At 37.0% G+C, this 23,992-nt stretch overlaps 1 protein-coding gene and 1 long non-coding RNA gene across 34 annotated transcripts in view; one reads left to right on the top strand and one right to left on the bottom strand.

The window, feature by feature from the left end:
- SOX6 (SRY-box transcription factor 6) overlaps positions 1-23,992 on the bottom strand; it is a 766,932-nt gene that overhangs the window by 98,206 nt on the left and 644,734 nt on the right. The gene's annotated exons all lie outside the window — the stretch shown is intronic.
- Positions 1,002-17,992, top strand: LOC110740404. Its single transcript, XR_002517351.2, has 4 exons — positions 1,002-1,035; positions 3,174-3,236; positions 13,843-13,961; positions 17,838-17,992. It is a non-coding gene; the product is annotated as an uncharacterized LOC110740404 (long non-coding RNA).

Below are 23,992 nucleotides of genomic sequence, written 5' to 3' on the forward strand. Positions count from 1 at the left end.
ACAGGTAAAATATTTGAATAGGCATTTCTCAAAAGAAGACATACAAATGCCAAGCAGGCATATGAAAAGTTGCTCAACATCCCTAGTCAGAGAAATGTAAATCAAAACTACAATGACATTATCATCTCACCCCAGTTAAAATGACTTATATCCAAAAGACAGTCAATAACAAATGCTGACAAAAACATAGGAATCCCTGTACACTGTTGGTGAGAATGTAAATTAGTACAACCACTATGGAGCACAATTTGGAGGTTCCTCAAAAAGCTAATAATAGAGTTACCATATGATCTAGGAATCCCACAGCTGGTATATACCTAAAAGAAAGGAAATCAGTATATCAAAGAGATATCTGCATCCCCATGTTTGTTGCAGCACTGTTTGCAATAGCCAAAGTTTGCAAGCAATCTAAGTGTCCATCAGCAGATGAATGAATAAAGAAAATGTGGTACTTATACACAGTGGAGTACAATTCAGTCACAAAAATTGAGATTGTCATTTGCAACAACATGATGGAACTGGAGGTCATTATGCTAAGGGAAATAAGCCAGGCACAGAAATACAAACATCATGTGTTCTCACTTATTTCTGGATCTAAAAATCAAAACAATTGAGCTCATGAAGATAGAGAGTAGAAGGATGGTTATCAGAGGCTTGGAAGGATAATGGGAGGGTTCAGGGGAGATAAGGATGGTTCATAGGTATAGGAAAATAGAAAGAATGAATAAGACCTAAGTTGATATCCCAACAGGGTGACTATAGTCATGCCCAAGGCCATGTGACCCCACCTCTTGCATCAGTTTAACCTAGATGTGGGACATGGAGTCAAAGAAGATCATTTTGGAGCTTTAAGATTTGACTGCCCTGTTGGATTTCAGACTTGCATGGGGCCTGTAGCCCCTTCATTTTGACCAATTTCTCCCATTTGGAACGGGTGAAATTAGCCAATGCCTGTACTCCCATTGTATCTAGGAATTAACTAACTTGCTTCTGATTTTACAGGCTCATAGGCAGAAGAAACTTGCATTGTTTCAGGTAAGACTTTAGACTTGGACTTTTGGGCTAATGCTGGAATGAGTTAAGACTTTGGGAGACTGCTGGAAAGGCATGATTGTGTTTTGAAATGTGAGGACATGAGATTTGGGAGGGGACAGCAGCAAAATAATATGGTTTGGTTGTGTCCCCACCCAAATCTCATCTTGAATTGTAGTTCCCATAATTCCCGTGTGTTGTGGAGGGACCCAGTGAGAGGTAATTGAAACATGGGGGGTGGCTTTTTCCCTTGCTGTTCTCATGATAGTGAGTAAGTATTAGGAGACCTGATGGTTTTACAAAGAGCAGTTCCCTTGCACACGCTCTCTTGCCTGACACTATATAAGACGTGCCTTTGCTTCTCCTTCACCTTCTGCCATGATTGTGAGGCCTCCCCAGCCATGTGGAACTCTGAGTCCATTAAAATTCTTTTTCTTTACAAATTACCCAGTCTCTGGTATGTCTTTATTAGCAGCATGAGGATGGACAAATGCAAGTCAATAATAATTTAAATGTACATTTTAAAAATAACTAAAATAGTGTAACTGGATTGTGTGTAACAAAGGATAAATGCTTGAGGGGATGGATACCCCACATCATATGATATGATTATTATGCATTGCATGTCCATATCAAAACATTTCATGTACCTCATACATGAAATATATATTCATCTACTATGTGCTCACAAAAATTAAAATTTCAATTAAAAAAATTCTCCTTCAAATACGACCTTCCTATTTGTAAAGAAAGGAAGAGAAAAAAAATACTATTCTATAGAAACAGATTCAATCAGTGCTACTGAAAGATGTTATCTCTTACCCTTATATTTATCCCCATTTGCTATAGTTCCACAAAACATCAGGGAACCCCAGGCCTAACCAAGTTACCCTGTAACACATCCTATTCTAATGTGACAGACATCATATAAGGGGACAATAGAAGTTGGAGGAAACAAATAGGGTAGGGTAGGGTAGGGCAGGGTAGGGTAGGGTAGGGTAGGGAGGCATCCCTAAGGAGATGTTATCATTTATTTGATTGATGCTGCCTAACACCAGGCCCCAAGCCTAGTTCAGTTCTCCAGGGATATCCTCGATTTTGTTACCTACTCAAAACAACCCTGATGACCACTTCTTTGCCTACCAGGTAAGGCATATTATAAAGCTGGACAAGTCCAGCCGTGACAAAGTGGAAACAGTGACGGGGTAATTAAGCAGCCTAATTTTGTGCTTGTTCAGCACAGAGAAGAAAGTGTGTCCATAACGAGTCATTACAGACTGAAGGAAGGGTAGGGAAAGAGCTTCAAATAATTATTTGAAAGAGATCACAAATACTTTTACTTTTTGTAAATCTCCAATGTCAACAAAATGATCTAGGAAATATAGCTGAGATTTTATGGAAAGAAAGAACTGAAGTCCTTTTTTCAGCATAGAAGTTACTTGTTCAAATACACTCCTAATATTTGAGATGAGACAGCAGGAATAGGGGAAGAACTACTACACTCCCAGTCCTACATATTAGGTTTATTTCCAAGTAAATCTCCTTGCGATTCCTGCATATTTTTCCGTAGCACCATTTCTTCCTTTCTTATTAAAACTACCTGTCTGTCACAATTCTACTCATCTTTTCAGTCTCAAGAATCACTTTTTCCTTGAAGTGTTATCTGACTACTGCCTTATTTGTGCTCCTATCATAGCTCAACCTTTGTCCCTGTGCAAATTATGGAATTTCTTTTTTCTTCCCATATTTTTTTCTCCCACCCAATTCTGAGCTCGTTAAGGGAAACACTGAGGCTTATTTATCTTCATGTCCCTAGCCTGACATAAAGATATAAAGACCCTTTATGTCCATAATGCCTGACATTTTCAGAGGTTCTGTTAATGCTGACCACTAAAACCTCTTTCATATCCATTCTTGCCTCTATCTTCTTGGAAATGCTATCATTTCAGCTCACACCCTTTTCGCCAGAGGTTACCTCCAGAGATGGAGGTCATCTTTCTTTGCTTCTGTCTCCTTACAGTTATAAGCATGTGGGTTCACCATGTAATGCACTGATTTTCTTGCAAACACCAGAAAACATAATGGTAACAGAAGAAAGAATTGTGAACATCATATTCTAACACAATCTCTTTGCTCTACAGATGGAAAAAGCTCATGCCTAGGAAAGGAAAGTGATATGCATAAAAATATCAGCTTGGTGAATAGTAAGTAGAATGAAATCTAGAACCCAGGTTTCCTACTTTCCCTATTGACTGTTCATACATACTAATTTCTTGTTTTGTTCTGTTCTCTTAGTGAACTGCAAATAGAATTTGTACATTCTATCACAACTTTTGGTTTGGGTTACATGAAAAAGATGTTTTTTTCTACCATTCTCCTTAAAGAGAAATTTACCTTACATGTACTCGTAAAGTAATCTTTGGGCATCGTAGGATAATTTAGGCTGTAGAATTTTATTTTAATATTTGCTTTAAAATGTACATATTTTAAACTGCAGCCTTAGTAATTAGGTTAAGGTAATTATAATCATGTTAAGGTGTTTTCAGATTTTTAAAATTAAAGTTTATGCAAATACACATAAAGGGCCAAAAATTTGTCTCAGGTGAGAGCAGACTTATTTTCACACACTTTGAGACTTCTGCCAATTGCCTTTTCACAACAACCAGAAGAAAAACGGAACAAGCTTTGACTGTAACCCATGAGAAACAGGACCCATTTGATTCATTCATTAACCCCTGCAGCCAGCTCAAGAATGTCAAGAACAGAAAAATAAATTGAGGCCAGGCGTGGTGGCTCACGCCTGTAATCCCAGCACTTTGGGAGATTGAGGCAGATCACGAGGTCAGGAGATCGAGACCATCCTGGCTAACACGGTGAAACCCCGGCTCTACTAAAAATACAAAAAATTAGCCGGGTATGGTGGTGGGCGCCTATAGTCCCAGCTACTCAGGAGGCTGAGGCAGGAGAATGGCGTGAACCTGGGAGGTGGAGCCTGCAGTGAGCCAAGATTGCACCACTGCACTCCAGCCTGGGCAACAGAGTGAGACTCCACCTCAAAATAAAAATAAATAAATACATAATAAAAATAAATGGAAAGAATAGTTTCCCTAGCTAAAGGTCCTCTTGACTATTTGTCCAAGCACTGGGTAGTTTGCTCCTCTAACATAACTCTTTGAGCTAATGGGGCAGAGGCTGCATTGGGTATGGATGTGAGGAGAAGCTGTAGAAAGGAAAGGAGAATAGGCTCAGATCAAAGGTCCTACTCTTAAAAAAATCTGAAACTTAAAAAAATCTGAATCCATCAGATAACAAATCACCCAGTCCACTGTTACAAAAGTAAGTTGGAATTCATTTTTGAATTGCACCAGTTATTTTGGAATGCATTCAGGAGAGCATTTCCTTATGGAACATAGTTGCAAATAATTAAGAAACAATGTGGGGAGAGGGGGCCAAGATGGTAGACTAGAAGCAGCTCACGTGTGCTGCTCTCACAGAGAAGAAACAAAAGGGTTAGTGAACACTGACCCTGCAGGCCAATCATCTCTGAAACCACGTTAGGATCCATTAAGGCAACAGAAAGACGCAGAGAACAGAGAGGAGTGAAGCTGGGCACCAGTCTGTCTGGGCTCAACACAGAGCCAGAAGAACTTCCCTAACATGGGAAAGGGTGAGAGCCCTCTGTTGGGGGGGCACACTCTCCACAGGGGCCTGTGTAAGACTGGTAATGGAAGAATCCCCCTAACCCCCTATATCCCTCCCATCACATTTCTAGACTGAGGCAGAGAGCTACCCAGCCATTTTACAGAAGCAATTCTTGAGTCCAGAGTGACCTCTACAAGTCTTGGGACCAAGAACAGATCAGCACCAGCACCATAGCTCCAATAGAGGTCACAGTTGTGGTGCCTGAGGCCAGTAAGATTGCTTCACCTCCCCTCACCAGACAAGGCTCAGCACCAGCTTCTGGCCCAGTGGTTCCACTTCAGCCTGAACTCAGCCAGCAGCTGTAACTTTCTCTTTTCCCAGGAAACACCCAGACAGCAGGGCAGGCAACCTTACCAAACCTCTCCACTGATAGCCAGGCAGGGAACACCTGCTACAGATTCTAGCCCAGTGGTCTCACTTCTGTCTGAACTTAGCCAGCAAGTGCAGCTTCCTGTTGTCCTGGGAAGTACCCAGAAGGCAGGGTAGATGACTCTACTCAAACACACCTCTTGTAGCCAGGTGAGCAACACATGTTATAACTTCCAGCCCAGTGGTCCTATTTCTGCCTGGATTTGCAGGGGGATACAGCATCCCGTTGCCTTGAAAACATCCTGATAGCAGGGCAGGCAACTCTACTGAACCCCACCTCTTATACCCAGACAGGCCACACTCACTAGAGCTTCCAACCCAGTGGTCTTGCTTCTGCTTGAATTCCACAGGAAGGTACAACCCAGTCTTTCCCCAGGAAGAACTTGAATAGAAAATTAGGGCTGACCTGGCAAGGATACAGCTTGTCTTCTAACTGCTGTCCCTGTCTAAGGGACCCCCATAGACCAGAACACCTAACAAAAGAAATGTAGGCATGGAGACAGTAATTGGAAGGGCTCCTTCAAGATCCAGACTAGAATCAAAGCCAGTCAACTGAACCCACCTTTTACCATAATCCAACCCTGAAGGGCATCTAAGAAGATTAAAAAAAAGAAAGAAAGAAAAAGAAAAACATTCAAAGGATAGCAGCTTCAAAGACTGAAGGAACATCAGCCCACACAGATGAGAAAGAACCAGCACAAGAACTTTGGCAACTCCAGAGTGCATTCTTACCTTCAAATGATCACACTAGTTCACCAGCAATGGTTCTTAACCAGGCTGAAATGGCTGAAATGTCAAAAACAGAATTCATTTCTGACTTCTATATGGATAGGAATGAAGATTATCAACATTCAGGAGAAAGTCAAAACCCAATCCAAAGAATCTAAGGAATATAATAAAATGATACAAGAGATAAAAGACAAATAGACATTTTAAGAAAGAACCAAACTGAATTGAGAGAGCTAAAAAACTCACTTCAAGAATTTCATAATATAATTGCAAGTATTAATCAGAATCAACCAAGTTGAGGAAAGAAATTCAGAGCTTCAAGGCAGCTTCTCTAAAATAACTCAGTCAGACAAAAACAAGAAAATAAATAATAAAGAAGAATAAATGAAACCTCCAAGAAATAAGGGATTATGGAGAGAGACCAAATCTATGACTCTTTGATGTCCTTTACAGAGAGGAATAGAAGGCAAGCAACTTGGAAAACATGTTTGAAGATATCATCCATGAAAATTTTCCCAACCTCACTAGTTTGGCCAACATTCAAATCCAGGAAATGCAGAGAACCTCTGTGAGATACTATACAAGATGACCGTCCCTAAGACATACAGTCATCAGATTCTCCAGGGGCAAAATGAAAGAAAAAATGTTAAAGGTAGCTAGAGAGAAGGAGCAGGTAACCTCAAAGAGAACCCCATCAGGCTAATAGCAAACTTTTCAGCAGAAACCCTACAAGCCATAAGAGATTGGGGGCCTATATTCAGCATTCTTAAAAGAAATCCCAACCATGAATTTCATATTCAGAGAAACTAAGCTTTATTTTAAGTAAAGGAGAAATCAGACCCTTTTCAGACAAGCAAGTGCTAAGGGAATTTATTACCAGCAGACCTGCCTTACAAGAGGCCCTTAAGGGAGTGCTAAACATGGAAAGGAAAGAACATTATCAGCCACCACAAAAACACACTTAAGTACGCAGACTGGTGACTGTATAAAGCAACCACACAATCAAGTCTGAATTATAACCAGCTAACAATATGATGATGGGATCAAACCTGCACATATCAATATTAACTTTGAATGTAAATGGGCTAAATGCCTAATTAAAAGGCATGAAGTGACACGTTGGATAAAGCAAGCAAGACTTAACTATAAGCTGTCGACAAGAGACTCACATTCAGTGACACCCATAGGCTCAAGGTAAAGGGATGGAGAAAAATCTACAAGGTAAACAGAAAACAGAAAAAAGCAGAAATTGCTATGCTAATTTCAGAAAAAAAAACATACTTTAAACAAACAATAATTTAAAAAGACAAAGGAAGGCATTACATAACGGTAAAGGATTCTATTCAATAAGAAGACCTAACTATCCTACATATATATGCACCCAACACAGGAAAACTCGGATTCATAAAGGAAGTTCTTAGAGACCTATGAAGAGAGTTAGAGAATCATACAAACATAGATTTCAACACCCCACTGACAATATTAGACAGATCATCGAGCCAGAAATCTAACAAATGTATTTGGGACCTAAACTCAACATTTGACCAAATGGGCCTAACAGCTACAGAACTCTCCACCCCACAAAAAAAAAGAATATACATTCTTCTCATCTGTACATGGCAGATATGCTAAAATTGACCACACAATCAGCCATAAAATAATCCTCAACAAGTTAAAAAAAATAACAAAATCATTCCAAACAGACTCTCGGACCACAGCATGATAAAAATAGAAATCATTACTAGGAAAATCACTCAAAATTGTAGAATTACATGGAAATTAAACAACATGCTCCTGGATGACCTTTGAGTAAACAATGAAATTAAGGCAGAAATCAAGAAATTCCTTGAAACTAATGAGACCAAAGATACAATATATAAGAATCTCTGGGATACAGCTAAAGCAGTGTTAGAAGCAAAGTTTATAGTACTAAATGCCCACATCAAAAAGTTAGGAAGATCTCAAATTAACAACCCAATATCACACCTAGAGGAACCAGAGAAACCAAAGCAAACCGAACCCAAAACTAGCAGAAGACAAGAAATAACCAAAATCAGAGCTGAACTGAAGGAAATTGAGATGCAAAAAACCATACAAAAGATCAACAAACCTGGTTTGTTATTTGAAGGAATAAATAAGATTAATAGACCACTAGCTAGATTAATAAAGAAAACAGAACAAATAAACACAATTAGAAATTACAAAGGGGACACTACCACTGATGACACAAAATGGAGAAAACTCTCAGTGACTACTATGAACATCTCTATGCAAACAAACTAGAAAACTTAGAAAAAAAGGATAAATTCCTAAAAACATACAACTTCCAAAAATTGAACCAGGAAGAAATCAAATCCCTGAATATACCAATAACGAATTCCAAAATTGAATCAGTAATAAAAAGTCTACCAACCAGAAAAATCCCAGGATTTACAGATGGATTCACAGCTGAATTCTACCAGATGTATAAAGAAGAGCTTGTGCCATTTCTACTGAAACTATTTCTATATACCAACAATGTCCCAACTGAGAAGCAAATCAAAAACATAATCACATGCACAATAGCCACAAAATGAATTAAATACCTAGGACTACAACTAACCAGGGAGGGGGAAGATCTCTATAATGAGAATTACAAAACACTGCCCAAAGAAATTACAGATGATACTAACTAATGGAAAATAATGGAAAAACATTCCTTGCTCATGCATAGGATGACTCAATATTGTTAAAACGGCCATACTGCCAAAAGCAATTAAACAGATTCAATGCAATTCCTATCAAACTATCAATGACATTCTTCATAGAAATAGAAACATTTATTTTAAAACTCATATAGAACAACAACAACAAAAAGTTTGAATAGCCAAGGCAATCCTAAGCAAAATACAAAGGTGAAGGCATCACATTACCTGACTACAAACTATACTACAAGGCTACAGTAACCAAAACAGCATGATGCTAGTAAAAAGAAACAGACACATAGACCAGTGGAACAGAATATAGAGCCCAGAAAAAAAAGTCACACACCTACTACCATCTGAACTTTGAAAAAGTGGACAAAAACAAGCAATGGGGAAAGGACTCCCTATTCAATGATTGGTGCTAGAATAACTGGCTATCTGTATAGTCCATTTTCATACTGCTATGAAGAAATACCCAAGACTGGATAATTTATAAATAAAAAGAGGTTTAATAAGACTCACAGTTCCATGTGGCTGGGGAGACCTCACAATCATGGTGGACAGCAAAGGAGGAGCAAAGGCACGTCTTACAGGGTGACAGGCAAAAGAGTGTATGCATGAGTTTATTGTGGCACTATTCACAATAGCAAAGACTTGGAACCAACCCAAATGTCCATCAATAATAGACTGGATAAAGAAAATGTGGCACATATACACCATGGAATACTATGCAGCCATAAAAAGGGATGAGTTCATGTCCTTTGCAGGGACATGGATGAAGTTGGAAACCATCATTCTCAGCAAAATATCACAAGGACAGAAAACCAAACACCACATGTTCTCACTCATAAGTGGGAGTTGAACCATGAGAACACATGGACACAGGGAGGGGAACATCACACACTGGACTTGTTGTGGGGTAGGGAACTGGGGAAGGGATAGTGTTAGAATAAATACCTAATGTAAATGATGAGTTGATGAGTGCAGCTAACCAACATGGCACATCTATACCTATGTAACAAAATTGCACGTTGTGCACATGTACCCTAGAACTTAAAGTATATAATAATAGTAATAATAAAGACATTCAAAAAAAAAAAAAGAGAACAAAGCAAAAACGAAAGCATGTGTGGAGGGAAACTGCCCTTTATAAAGCCATCAGCTCTTATGAGACTATTCATTTCCTGTGAGAACAGCATACGAAGAACTTTTCCACACGATTCAGTTACCTCTCACCGGGTCCCTCTCATGACATGTGGGGATTATGGGGGCTACAATTCAAGATGAGATTTAGGTGCAGACACAGCCAAACCATATCACTATCCATATGCAGAATACTGAAGCTGGACCCATTCCTTACACCATATACTAAAATCAATTCAAAATGGATTAAAGATTTAAGTTTAAATCCTAAAACTATAAAAATCCTGCAAGATAACCTAGGAAATACCATTCTGGACATAGTTCCTGGCAAAGATTTAATGACAAAGATGCCAAAGCAATTGCAACAAAAACAAAAACTGACAAATGAGATCTAATTAAACTAAAGGCCTTCTGCAAAGCTAAAGAAATTATCAACAGAGTAAATAGACAACCTACAGAATGGGAGAAAATATTTGCAAACCATACATCTGAAAAAGGTTTAATATCCAGAATCTATAAGGAACTTAAACAAATCAATAAGCAAAAAAACAAACAACCCAAGTAAAGAGTGGGAAAATGACATTAATAGACACTTTTCAAAAGAAGACAGACTCACAGTCAATAGGCATGTAATAAAAGTGCTCAGCATCTGTATTAGTCCATCCTCCCACTTCTATAAAGAAATACCTGAGACTGAGTAATTTATGAAGAAAAAAGTTTTAATTGGCTCATGGTTCTGCAGGCTGTACAGGAAGCATAGCTGGGAGGCCCTAGGAAACTTACAATCATGATGGAAGATGAAAGGGAAGCAGGCACATCTTACATGTCAAGAACAAGAGGAAGAGAGAGAAATGGGAGGTACTACACATTTTTAAACAACCAGATCTCATGAGAACTCCCTCACTATTATGAGAACAGCAAGAGGGAAATCCACCACTATGATCAAATCACCTCTGACCAGGTCCCTCTTCCAACACTGGGGATTACAATTCAACATGAGATTTGGGCGGAGACACAAATCCAAACTGTATCAATATCACTAGAGAAATGTATTAGAAAAATGCAAATCAAAACCACAATAAGATGCCATCTCCCACCAGTCAGAATGACTATTACTAAAAAGCCAAAAAATAACAGATGCTAGTGTGGTTATATACTGCTTGTAGGAATGCAAGTTAGTTCAGCCATTGTGGAAAGCAGTGTGGTGATTTCTCAAAGAACTTAAAACAAAAGTACCATTTGACCCAGCAATTTCATTATGGGGCATATACCCAAATGAATATAAATCATTCCACCATCAAGACACACACGTGTATGTTCATTGCAACACTACTCACAATAGCAAAGTCATGGAATCAACCTAAATGCCCATTATGGTAGACTTGATAAAGAAAATGTGGTACATAGACACCATGAAACATTATGCAGCCATGAAAAAGAACCACATCATGTTCTCTGCAGCAACATGGATGGAGCTGGCAGTCATTATCCTAAGCAAACTAATGCAGAAACGGAAAATCAAATACCACATATTCTCACTTGTAAGTAGGAGTTAAACTTCGAGAACACATGGCCATAAAGAAGGGAACAACAGACACTGGGGCCTACTTGAGGGTAGAGAGTAAGAGGAGGAAGAGGATAAAAAAATACCTATCAGGTACTATCCTTATTACCTGGGTGATGAAATAATTTGTACAACAAACCCCTGTGACATGCAATTTATCTATATAACAAACTTGCCAAAAAAAAAGGGGGAGATTAAATAATCTCTCTCTCTCTGCTTTTTCCAAGTATTTTTTTCTTTCAGGGTGCTAAATAAAGTATGTTAACATACAATGTCTTATTTACAGAAATAAAAGTTAGTTATTGAAACAATTTGTAATTTAGTTCTTGAAGTAAGAAATTCAAAAAGGTGATAATTAGGGCAGTTGAAAATCAGCATTATGGGGATGGATGTGTTTTCTTTTTGTTCCCAACAGCTGGGCAGACTATGCTGAAGAGATTCAGTTCTCTGAATTTACTCCAAGTGGTATAGCTTATACTTGTAATGTTCCTTTAACTCTTTTGTCACAAGGCTTTAGTTCATCAGGTAAACCTTAAATAAGTACATCTTGACTCTTCCAATAAGATATAAAAACTCATCAATGAGTCCAGAAATTAGATTTGAAATCTAAGCATTATTTCCCACATAAGGAAGTTTTCAATGTGTACATATTTTTTAGTACATGTGCTGAGTCCAATCGTGTATTTTAGTAAATGAATATATGTCAATTTACCAATATTTGAATGCATAATTTCTTAGTAAACAAAAGGCAAATTCAGTTATTCAATCAAATATTATTTATTGAGTTGCTACTATGGGCCAGGTACAATTTTGGTTTTGGAAAAGCAGATGTGAGCAGTGACTTTTTGGGAGGAGGAAGGGAAAACAAGACAGATAAGCATATAGATATGTAACTCTGGTGGTGATATGTGCTATGAAAGATAAAGTGATCAGGTATATGAGTATGTGGTGGGGTGGGGGGCTTTTAGAGAGGTCAAGAAAACTCAGAGAAGGGGACATTTGAATAAAGACTCGAGCTAAGTGAGAGAGTAAGCCATGTCATCATATGAGGACAGCATCCAAGCAGAGGCAAAGTATAGTTGAAAACCCTATGGCAAGGGTGTATTTGTGCTTGGAATGTTTGAGGAATAATGAAGAGACCAGTGTAGCTGAGCTGGGCAAAAGGTAACATGTTAGGTGTCAGAAAGATAGTAATGGGGCCAGATCATGTAGGTCTTATACACCGTGACACCGACTTTGTGTTCCATTCTGAGTTTCTGGGTTTCTTGGAAACACCATTAAAACAACATGGCAGACCTGGAAATCCCTCAGCAATACCCACATAAGAATCTGGAGATATGCCAGGGCTGCCTTGCCTTGGCCCACAATGACTGCCAAGGAACCAGATGCTGTTGCTTGAAAAATATTCTACACTGCCCAGCTTCTATGCCCTTCAATTGTCATCCATAATAGCTTCCAAAAGAACACAGAATAAAGGCAAGCATGGGTAACTGTGTAATGACAAGAAAATGGTCTTTATTTAAATTGTGAAATATATATACTTGAGAAAACAAAATTGCATAAAAGGAAAGTATAAGATTATTCAAATGCTGTTTTTTCACTTAATTATTGGACAGAACAAATATTACTAGTTGGAAATGAACATGTTTATTATATCAAAATGTTTTCACTGTTTTTAAACTAAACTAGGTATTTAATTTCTCAGCAGACTTTGGAAGATTGCAAACAAAAATCAGGCTAATGAACAAAAATAATAATATATAGATTTATTAAATATAAATTTCATGTTAATACTAAAGTACAATATGTGTTTGTTATAAATATTGAGACATAAGGAGGTATTTTGAATTTACTTATAAGTGATCAGGTAGACTAGACAAGAAACATAAAATATCCTCTTCTTACTTTCTTCTTACATTTTCTTCTGTGTTTTTTAAATGAAAATAAAAATGTTTTACCCCATTTCAAGGCAACTTTACTAACCATCACTTTTTAAACTGCAAATTATTAGTACTGCCAATTGGAGAACTTCAGTACATTTTGCAGTATGTAAATATGCCATCTGTATCCTACAGTAATACCCATGGCTTACTCTCTAATTAGCAGAAGAAATGATACCTTATATATATAAACCATAGTAAAAATCATTTAAATAGTATATAATAAGCATACAATATGCTTTATTGTCATTAGATATGATACTGATATATAGCACAATAATCCACTTGAAAAATTTCTATAGCAGATAAAGCAGGTAACAGTTAATATAAAAGACTGAAGAAGACATTTAGAAAAAGTGAGGTCTTATAAGTTGCTATGAGAGACAGAATAGTATAGTGAACCACTGTTAACTAGCTGGGTGATCTTGGGCAGTTATTTAATCTCTCTGGGCCTTACATTTCTACATCTGTGAAAATGGGGATAACAATAGAACCTACTCCAAAAGATTGTTGTATGGAATAAATGAATTAACATGCAGAATGTACTTAAAACACAGGCACATTATGAAGACTTAATACTTACAGGCTCTTGTTATTCTTATAGGTACATCTTCTTTAACAGAAAACACTCTAAAGATCTTATTCAGAAAAATACTTATTGATATTTTTATTTATTTAGCAAAAATTATTACTGATGCAAAGATGAAGAAGATACGCTGTCTTTCAGGACATCAGAGATATGCTGTCTCACAGCACGGATGGGAAGAAGACAGGGAGAAAAACATAATATAATAAATGGTAAAATGGAAGCATTTACAACTTACTACTGAAACACCATCACTGGGAACAATTAATTCTGACAGAGGGACAGTTAGGTAGGCTTTACTCACAGTGAAGCCCCAGAAAGAGGTCCTTTGTTAACTAAAAGTTTAAAAATAGCCAGGCACAGTGAAACATAGGGAGACTCTGTCTCTAAAAAGTTTTTTAAAAAATTAGTCAGGCATGATGGCTCAAACCTGTAATTTCAGCTATTCCAGAGGCTAAGGTGGGAGGATCACTTGTGCTCGGAGTTTAAGGCTGCAGTGAGCTATGATTGTACCATGGCACTCCAGCCTGGGTGAGAGAGCAAGATCCCAACTCTAAAAAAAATAATAATAATTTTTTTAAAAATCTAGCAGAATTCACACCAATCCCTGCAACGAGGAAGCGTTTGGGCTAATGGAGTTTCTGTTCTGTATTTAGTAATGTCTCCCCTTTTGGCCCATTCTTTTGGACTCGTACCCCTAGACTGTATTTCACAGAGCTAAGATGTTCACACTAAGGGCCAGTGGGATGTTGAGAGTCTTAAGATTTATAAAATGTACCACTTCTCTGGAAAAGGAGAAAGCACCCTTGGCTATTCATGTAGGGAACAAGAACTTTCTTTTATTCTTTTTATTGTCAGTTTAAAGATTGATGCAAAAAAAATTAAGGAAAAAGTCTTTAAGCATTCACAGTACTAATTTAAGGGAGATTTTCCTAAATCTTAATATCTCCTCTATGCCTGCCATAACACCCCTAGAAAACTCTCATTACATGATGTAAAATCACAGCTTTAGTTTGTTAAGAAGGCATAATTCCAAGTGGACCATGGAATATTTATGTCTCTATGCAGCTCTTTGAAGGAATAATCTTATGTTTTTGTGCCTGTCGTGGGTCAGAGGTTTAAATCAGCACTTCTTTCTGTCACTTCTTATGTGTTTTACTATAATTTACAGCTCAGCAAGATGAATCATAAGACAAAAGTGTCTATTTTATTTCAGCAACTAATTCTAGTTAATCAAAGATTTCCAGCCCAACAACCCAGCATGAAACTCTGCATGGAAAATATGAGGAGAACAAAGCATTTTGTCAATAACACATCTCATGATGTAAACACATATGTCTCTTAAAGGAAATTTTATGGTTTCCACATTATCAGCATACAAAAGGAGCATTCTTGTCACAGACCTGGTGCGACTGTGGAGTCATCGTCACTGGAAACAAGAGCCTGATTAGGTTCCCACACAGATATGAATAGACTTTCCTTTTTTAGTGGAATAGCTGCTTTTATTCCTTTTTAAAACAGACTGGTAATTGTCACCCTAAAAACACTGAATTGTACTAGGGCAACATTTGTTTCTGCTCTTTTTTCCCATCTTTTTAGAATCAGCCAATAACATTACTATCCCTTCTGGTTGGTCCTCTTCTGGAAAGTCTGAGTTAATCCACAGCTGTGTGAATGTGAAAAAGGCACACAGCAGGCTAAGTCTGTTGGGTCTCTTGTCTGCTAATAAAGTGAACAGTCTGCAGGACAGATGTTAAGAGGATCTGTTAAATAAGTCAGTGGCAGAGATCCTGACCTCTGCCAAGGAACATTTTATTATTCCAGAAAGGGGCATAATTGCAAGGCATTAACAATTAGAAGAACCATAGTTTTTCTTTATAGATTTCTTACTTCTTGCTTTGTCATTTGGTTGAAATACAGTATCAAGGCCCATTCACTGAGAAGCAATGTGCTAAATATGATTGGGCTTAGTATAAACTGCAGATTACAGGATTTCCCCAAATCCCCAGGAAATGGTTGGACCTTGGCTTTGCTTCAGTCTTAAACAGTTTTGTTTATTCAGCGTGTATCATTACACTATTTGTACAGTCTCATTTGCCACAGGGTACCATTGTACTAAAGGGACTATCAATCTTACCAAACACAGTGCCTTAACTATTAAATCTAGTGTAATGGGAAATGTAAACTAGAGATCAAATTAACAGAGGAATATCACACCATAAAGTTGTTCACTATACCTTATACTACTTTACCATTTGTGGTGTGAATAAAATCATGTTTACCACATGCATTCCAGATTCCCTTGTGCAGTATAAAAGGTACTCTGTGATCTGACCCCTTGCATACCTTTCCAATCTCGCCTATGATTGCTCCTGTACACTCAGCCTGTGCCAACTGTTTGTCGTTTCTGAATGTGCCATGCTGTCTATTGCTTCTACACCTATGGGCAGCTATTCTCTTTGTCTGGAGTGATTTTTTTCTTCTCTGCATCTTTGTCATTCTGCATCCTTCCCCATAAACCTGGGGAACTTATACCTCCTTTTAAGATTCAATTTTAACATCACCTTATCCATGAAGATTGCCAGTACTTCCCCAGGCAGAGCTAAGCACTTCCTCCTTCCATAGCATTTTCTCTCTGGGAACACACCTATTTTAACAATTATCACATTGCTTACTAGATTGTGGGCCCTTTAGGGGCAAGAGTCAAATTCTCTTGATCTTAGTGTGCCCAAAATAGAAAACAGTGCATACTATAGAGTAGGCACTTAATAAACATTTGGGGAATCAATCTATGAGTGAACTAATTAAATAATTAATCTTTTCATCATGTTAGCATAAGCTTATATTCTAGTTTTGTCACTACTACCAGCACTGTAACAGGGTCTTACACTTTTAATGTCTTACTTTGTTTTGTTAATGAATCATTTTCATTAGGTTGGTATATTCGATTGTGAAAAAAATATATCTCTACTAATACTGATCACGCATTGACCCCCACTTAGAATAGGTAGGAGCATGAGATATACTATCGTCTTGGCCAATTCAGTTGAATTCAGTTAAATTTATGTACAAGAAGTAATCAAATTTAGTTATTTACACTATTGGCTAACAATTCTATACACCTAACTCAGGTCACAGACTAGCTGTGTGGCTTTGATCAAGTTAATCTATCTCTCTAGACCTCAGTTCCTTCAACTATAAAATTATAAGATTTACATAGCACTTGACAGTATATAAAGCACTTTTCACAAACATTTTCTTATGTATTCCTCACAACTTCCCTGTGGGGTTATTTTCCTACTCCCATTTGATAAAATCTAGGTATCAGGAAGATTAATTTGTCCAAGCACATGGAACCAGCGGTGGAGATGGGACTTGACCCTCAAAGCCTCTGAAGGCCTTTCTAGCTCTGGAAGTCTATGGAATTTTACAATCTCATTGCCTATTTGTGAAGGCTTTATTTTCAATAACATGACATTTGTTTCATGATTAGTGGGAAATCTATGTTAAAGTACTCTAATTGTGGAGTGGCTGTCACTTCTTGCTGAAAAGCACTGTACTGGGCCTCATGCTTTTTGAAATCAGGAACAGTCATCAGGCATAGAGATTAGGACAAAAGGATTTCAAACTGCCTGTACATAATCACCTTGGTCAATCAGTATATATATGTACATACACATGTTATATATACACACACATCTCAAATGATTAGCCCTATACTATCTGTTCATATCACTTTCAAGTATTACTCATTTATTTCATTTCTTCCTAAGACTATTACTATAAGAGGGCAGTAATTTGCTTAGCTTGGTTGCTTAAAAGAGTACCTAAGGTACATAGTACATGTTTAATAAATATTTTTCAAACTAATGAATGAATAAGAGAGATACAAGCAGAAGGGTATGGACAAACACATTTATTGAGTATCTACCATGCAGTAGACATTGTACTAGGCAATTTGCTTATATTATCTCATTTAATCCTAACCCCAACCCTACTGAGGGGGTGTCATTATCCCCAGTTCACAGATGAAAAGACTGAGGTTCACCGGAAATTAGCTCATGGTCACTTATCTTTTTTAACTGCAGAATTCTTATGGAACCGAGAAGCACCACTTTTCTGGAACCTCTTACCCATTCATCATTGTATAGACAGAGAACATGTAAGAGAGCAAGCCAGTTGCTAAACCAAGGGTAGCATGTTGTTTCAATAAATGGTCACAGATCATCATCTGATGATACACAGTCATCTTCCTGTTTCATAGCGGGGTATATCTGTATTTGGCAATAGAGTCTCATAATCAGGAAATGGAGGCAGAGGTAGATCTAAAATTAGGAGGGTATGGTTGGATATAGGTGAATGATAGATTACTATTTTGTTCTGCATATGAAAAATGCCTCTTTATCAAAACCATTGATAAACGAATGGAGAAGTGAAGCATTTCCATCCAAATTAGTCATATTTAGTTCTCTACTATTTCAACAAAGCTTGTCTCTTGCTCTCAGGATCTCACTCTCTTGCCTTCTCTATTGTGTTATGTCTGAGCCAATGGCATAACTACACATGATGAATGTGCTGCCTCTTGGGCCCTGGAACAAACCCCTCTTTGGCCATGAAGAGGATGTTCTGAGCAGACGAACAGCAACACTGAGAGAGGATATCTTTTTCCTATGTGAGCTAAGTTGCTCCTCAACTCTGGAGGGCAATCCCAGTGTGGTGAGCACTGGTTGGGGCACATGCTCCGTTCCATTCATTGACAGTAAGTGTTTCTCCTTTTTTTTTTTTTTTTTTTTTTTAAAGTTATTTGCTTTTTATAAAGCAGACCAAGTGATAAACTATTGAGAAGCTAAACTACCTTTCCTATGGAGTTTTTAAACTGAGCCTCTGAGAAGGAGTTTGATACAATTCAATGACTGAAGTAATACCTTTGTCCATTTAAGCATTAAATGGCCCATTGAAACACAGCTTAGTTGGAGGGAATTTCAAAAGGCAGTACTTTCTAATTATTTTAGAAAATTTCTCTCCCAGCTGACTAGAGCAGAGCTTACAAAATGCAGCTCAATCACTTTCCACAGTCTCTCAGGTCAGCCTCTCACTAGCATTAATTAAATATAACCCCCTTAGAATACGAGAGGTTAAGTGAGAGCAACATAGCGTTCTTCTCCAATACATTACTGTGAACATAAATGGTCATAATCTGTTTATAAGAAGACTTCTTTTAGCACAGAGGTCTCACTAATGAAAAATTATAAGAGGCAAAGCAACATAATGTGACAACTGTTCATCGCAAAACACATTTTAAACTACCCATTTCCACATCTATTGTGCTTAAATAACACATATCATAAAGAAAATTGGTATAACAGATGGTTTCAGTTCTGGGTAGCAAACGCAAACCAGTTTTCAGTGTGATAAAGGGAACCAGTAAAAGCCAGCACATAATTCAGTCAGTCTCTTACCTAAAGGTCTTCCTTCTCCTCAAGTTAGAGACACTTTCCCCACAAGCTTCAAGTTTTAGTATACTTTCTTTTTTAACTAGATGCTAAATCTTCTATGGCACAACTTGAACAAACTCTAAAACTGAACAATTGCTGAAACAGTATGTTTCTATACTAGCCATTTTAAATTAGAAAAGACTCTTTTAAGCTACAGGTTTATGGTTCTAAAAAGTTCCATGCACTGCCCAGAGCTATTTGTAAATTAAATCATTTAAAATAAAGCTCTTTAATACTCTATAATTAGTCTTGTCTCTCCGAACATGACTTTACTGTAAATGCTCCTTCTTGACTCTCCTATTGTCCCAAGATTCCTGAGAAGAAAGCAGCCAAGCGATAATTCAACATTACTGCTGCTTCAGTGCACTAATCGCTTAAAGAGCAGCAAGCACTCTGTGCTCTCTGCCCCACAGTTCCCGAAGCCTCCTGGCCTGAGGCAGGCATCGTGACCCAGCAATGTCCAGATGTCAAGAGGAATACCCAGCTCCTAATGCAGCAGGCGCTCCATTCCAGTATGGTCAAACATCTGCTTCATCTGCTGGCATGCAACCTGCTGAACATGCTCAGAGTGCATCTCAGACTAGGGATGGGCAAGGATAGACCTCCCCAGCTACTCCAGGAGACTCATCAAAACTTTGAAACTATAAGACAGGCCCAGAAACTCAAAAAAACAGGGCTCTGGCATTCAGCAAAAACATACTAAACATTTTCCTAAAGGAAAGCCACAGAACAAGATAAGACAGTTTTTATCATAGTAGTTCTACTCCTCATTAAATTCTCTTAGTCTTGACGTTTCTTCTGGATATTAACTGGAAATCTGAAAAATACGTGAACTCTTTGGGATTCTGAGAATGTCATACTGACTTTGAAATTTTTCTCTTTTATAATTTAATTAAGTTGCCTTTAATTCACTTGAATATTATAACAAGAGAAGAATAAATTATACAAGAAAGCTTCTATTCCTACATACCAGTCAACAGAGCTTAATGCCAAGAATCCTGACCAAGAGGTAAAATTTAAAATACACTTAAACCATGTATTACAGTCCAATTTTGTTTACTAGAATAGTAATCTTGCCCAAGTCACTTAACTGTTCTGAGCGTCACTTTTTTCTTCTAAAATATGGGAATAATATTAAAACATTTATACAAAGGCTAAATATAAATTGTTTTTAAAACTGTAAAAGGCTATAAAATAGGTATGTATCTGTACTTGTATACATATATGTATGTATATATGTGTACACATATAATATTAATACTACTCATGTTTCTTTTAAAAAATTTTGTTTTAGAAAGAAATTCAGTCTCCTTTGTAATATCCAATTTACACATCAAGTGTAGCTAAGAATGATTTCATTCATCCTATGAGATTTCAGTAACTAACATCCTGTAAAACCTAATGAACAGTTCCCAGGTTCTCACCAAATTTCATATTTACTTCACTGTGAAAGGCAGGCTTATATACTATTAAAGTAAAAAATAATATTCCTTCATTGACAGCCTGAGTACATGATGTGTTTAATACTAATGAAGAGAGTTGTGACTGTTCTAGTTGGAGGTGACTGACTAGAATAAAATTTTTAGTTTTAAAGATCAAAGTGAAGAAAAAAATATTGAGGATAAACAGTCTAAGAGGTCTTAATTTAAAAAATTTTCCCCATCCAAATTGAGGCAGATGGGATAGGTGAAGATATTTCTGTTAAGATGAGTAAGACTTGCAGTCCCATTTCTTTATTATATATTCCTTTCCTTATTTTCTCTTCTCCCACTAGAAGGTAAATTCTTGGAGGGCGGGGACTTTGTTTTATTCATTGATATGTCCCCAGTACGTAAAATAGGTGTTCTCAATCTTGGCACTATTGGAATTTTACACTGGATAATTCTTCGTTGTGGGTGGCTGTTCTGTGCTTTGCAGGGTGTTCAGCAGTATCCTCACCCTCTAGACATTGTCAACCAAACCCTTGTGGGGCAGGGCGGGGGTGGGGAAAGTTGCCCTCAGCTGAAGACTGCTGTCTAGTACAGAACCTGGCATATAATAGGTGCTAAAAAAAATTTTTGCTGAGTAATTGAATTAAATTTATTGTGTCGATTTGCTTGCAAACTTTTTAAAATACTTTTTTTGGGGGTAGTTTTAGGTTTGCAGCAAAATTAAGAGGAAAGTAAAGGGATTTCCCATATACTCCATGCTCCCATACATGTACAATCTCCCCCATTATAAACAGCCCCTACTTGAGCGGTATATTTGTTACAATTGATGAGCCTACATTGACACATTATAATCACCTAAAGTCCAGAGTTTACATTAGGGTTCACTCTCGGCGTTGTACATTTTATGTGTTTGGACAAATGTATAATGACGTGTATCTACCATTATACTCTCATACAGAATATTTTCACTACATAATAGTTCACTAAAAATCTTCTGTGCTCTGCCTTTTCACCCCTCTCCTCACCCTAAACCCCTGGCACCCACTGATATTTTTACTGCCTCCATAGTTGTGCCCTTTCCAGAATGTCACATAGTTGGAATCATGTAGTATGCTGCCTTTTTCAAATTTCTTGAGCATGATCATTTATAAACTCTCTTTTAAATGTAGATTTTGACACAACTCTAATGATACAATAAGTGTTAAGTTATTCCAACAGTCACATTCAAAGCTAACATGTGTGATTTCAAGTAAGAAGAATTTTAAAAGGATGTAATACTTCATTCTTTCTTTAATTTAAATGAGTAGATAAATTAGAGGGAAAACTTGATAGGGAATATGTAGGGTGACAGCAGCTCTATTTCAAACTGGCTTCAAATGAACACTGTATGCTTGTACTTTGTATAGTTTGAAATAGTCAAATACATGGATATATTTGAAGCAATAAATTTTTCATACATATCTATCACTTATTTACTTTTGTTTTAGTTCATACCATTCAAGGTCAATAGCTCTAGCGGAATTGCTGACAAGGCATCAAGGATTATGGTCGAGGTTAATATAGACATTGTAACATCAACCTGTAGCCTGTTAGCTACAGGTATGGTAGCTGGTGTTATAAGAGAAACACACAGTGAGAAATGAACTGAATGAAGTTTATTGGAAATTAAGAATTATTCTTTGAATCTTTGCTTCTCCAAATGAATATGAACAGAGAGGCCTTAGGAAATTTATTTGGTTCTAACTTGGTTCCATTTCTTAGTCCATTAAATGGAAATGCAAATACTTGGTTAAATATGCATTGAATGAATATCGGTATCAAAGAATTCATGTTTAGAAAACTGGGGGGAAAACATTAAATTAGTTCCTCTCAATTTGACTCAATATGATTCTGCTGCTGTCATCAATTATAAGAGAAGAATGAAAGATAGGAACATATACAATAATTTTTTTAAGTCCACATAGTACCCACATAGCACCTGACACATATTTAGTGTTTTTTATTTACATACAATTGAGAAAAGAATCCTTTATTAATGCCATTTAAGCTTGGGAAGATACAGAAGAGAATCCAGTTATTATCCTAATCTTTATAATCCAGAACAGCTAAAATAAAGCAAGATGTTTTCAGATCAGTACGTTGAGTTTAAATCACTATAAATTTTCCCTGAGTTTACCTGTAGCATATGAACTCTTCTACAAATAAAATAGAAAAGAGGAACTGGCAGAACAGTAATAACTATGTGCCAGCTCTAGTGGTCAGAAGTGAGGAAAATCCATCCAACTTCAGCTTATCAATCTCTTTTAATTAAAATATTATAAAAAATGTCTTTCTCCTGTTCTGCCTATTCTGTTACCTGGAAGGTCAAATATTTTATCATATATTTTTCTGATATAAGTTTCCTAAATGTTCAGTATCCTGACTTATTCCATAGTTGGAAACAGAAGTGAAGCATTTTCTAAAATGCAAGAATGTTTTGCTTTCAAACTTTCTAATGTATCCTTAATCACATCATCTCTCAGAATTCCAACATAGCTCATTACAACATACACATACATGCAGATATATGATACATAATGTCAACCAAAAATATTTTAAAACTTCAGTTTGGTAAAACAAGAATAAAAATACCTGTCATTATTTTAGAAATAATCACATGTTATAAGAAATCTATGTAAATGTAATTACATGTGTTCACACACTGGAAGCTGCATATTGAGTGGATTAATTAGTGGGGCTAGAGCTAAATGACTGTTGACAAAAATCTTGTATCAGGAGAGAGAGAGGACTACATTGGTTTTGAGTATAGCTGACTATCCCACCAATCAACTTAAACACAGTGATTAACAGAGCTGATGTGAGAAGAGCCAACTATCTGAACTTTTAGGTATTACTTTAAAACCAAATAAAAAGCAAATTTCCAAAAGAAAATCCAGTTTATCCAATGTTTTAATTTGAGGGTGGATATAAACTTCTGCTTCACTGACTACAATGACAAGCTAGATTTCTAAGCATTCTGAATTGCCTTTATATTTGGCATCCTTCCTTAATCTACCTGTATTTGTTTAGCCTCCATTAGGATTCACTTGATACGCATAATTTTTCTGAAGAAGCCTATCCAGAAAAATTGTTGACACAAAAGAGTGTCTCTCTCTTATAGACAGAGCACTCAACAAAACATTTTCTGGAAAAAAAAATGTTTTCAAAGAAGCTTGGGTCCCAGATGTCCACCAAAGATGAAATGGATTAATTCATCCATTTTGCCAAATACTGTGCCAGGCAATGCTAAGGATTCCACAGTAAACAAAAGAGACAAAA

Source organism: Papio anubis, chromosome 12 (assembly GCF_008728515.1).
Source record: "Papio anubis isolate 15944 chromosome 12, Panubis1.0, whole genome shotgun sequence".
In the NCBI taxonomy this organism is placed as follows: Eukaryota; Metazoa; Chordata; class Mammalia; order Primates; family Cercopithecidae; genus Papio; species Papio anubis.